This window comes from Galeopterus variegatus, unplaced genomic scaffold (genome assembly GCF_000696425.1).
Source record: "Galeopterus variegatus unplaced genomic scaffold, G_variegatus-3.0.2 Scaffold50278, whole genome shotgun sequence".
Classification (NCBI taxonomy): Eukaryota; Metazoa; Chordata; class Mammalia; order Dermoptera; family Cynocephalidae; genus Galeopterus; species Galeopterus variegatus.
This window is the reverse complement of record NW_007776389.1, coordinates 1-1,374: the sequence shown is the minus strand read 5'-3', so window position 1 is coordinate 1,374 and position 1,374 is coordinate 1. Positions and strand designations below refer to the sequence as shown.

The 1,374-nt window shown below is 36.8% G+C and overlaps 1 pseudogene; it reads right to left on the bottom strand.

Moving 5' to 3' along the window:
* Window positions 1–500: 500 nt before the first annotated feature.
* Window positions 501–1,336, bottom strand: LOC103584328 (annotated as a pseudogene).
* Between the last annotated feature and the right edge of the window lie 38 nt (window positions 1,337–1,374).

Below are 1,374 nucleotides of genomic sequence, written 5' to 3'. Positions count from 1 at the left end.
TTTAATTTAAACATATTGATTATATATACTGCGGGGTACAGAGTTATATTTCAATGCATATCTGATCAAATCAGAGCGTTTAGCATATTCATCATTGTAAAAATCATTTCTTTGTGCTATGGACATTTGATCTCCTCTTTTCTAGCCATTTAACATGCAGTAAATTAGCGCAACTGTACACCAATAGAACTTATTTTTCCTATCTAGCTGTGTATTAAGTTCTTTTCACAAAGCCCAAAAGACATTCACAGCAGTGTATGATTTTAAGGGATAGATTTTTCAATTTTGGATCTGGGTATCTAGATAAAAAGGTGATAAATTTTACTTTAACCAGTATTTTTTTTTTTTTTAGGTTTTCTATATTTATTCAGATAGTTATTCAACAACAGAATAAAGCTCTTTTAGCGTTATGAAATCCAGTGTTTTGAACCCTTTTTTTCCTCAGCAATTGTTTATTCCAACTTTTATAATCCTGAAGAGATTCTTTTATCTGAAGTTTTTCATGCATTCAAGTATTTTGCATGATGTCTGATGTGATCAGCAGTAAACATTGAAATCAAGTAGTAGCTGTGATCATAACCCTCCTGTAATCTAAAAACAATGGGGGTTTTCTTTTCTGTGCAAACAGCTATAAAGTTATCTGGGTTCATATGAAAGAAAGTGGTCGTCTTTTCCTTGATCAATCAGTACAGCCAGTGGAGAACCTGGATAGGACTTCACAAGAGAGGTGGCAACATAAGCCTTCCATTTTCTTTGATTTGTTCCCAAATATCCAATGAAAGCTTTTTTGCCCCAAGGACAAAGCACTGGGTTGCAAATTGGAGTAAATGCTGACACAGATTTGTATTTTCCAGGATTTTTCAAAGCACAAATCAGAGCTCCATGGCATCCCATAGAGTGGCCAAAAATAGACTTTGTTTGAGGGTCCACTGGAATATTGGCATTTATGAGTTGGGGAAGCTCCTATGTTACATAAGAGTACATTTGTAGTCAGGTTTCCAAGGTTCTTCAGTGGCATCCACATAAAACCCAGCACCAGTGCCAAAGTCCCAGCCCTCTCTTCTCCTTCAATATTGCAGCCACAAGGGCTGGTATCTGTAGCAATGAGGACAAGGCCATATTATGAGGAAGCTTGATGATAACCAGATTTTGATATGAAATTTTGTTCTGTGCAAGTTTTAGACAGCAAATATACTGCAGGGCACTTTCCAGTTTCCACCTTTGGTGGTAAGTAAATAGCAAATTTCATTTTGCAGTTCAGTTCCACACGGTCATGTTCAAAACGTTTCTGCAATCCCCCAAAGCACTTGTTGCTGGAAACCTGTTTCAATGCCATTCCTCTGTCCAATTGCTACTTGGTATTCTGTATCTGCA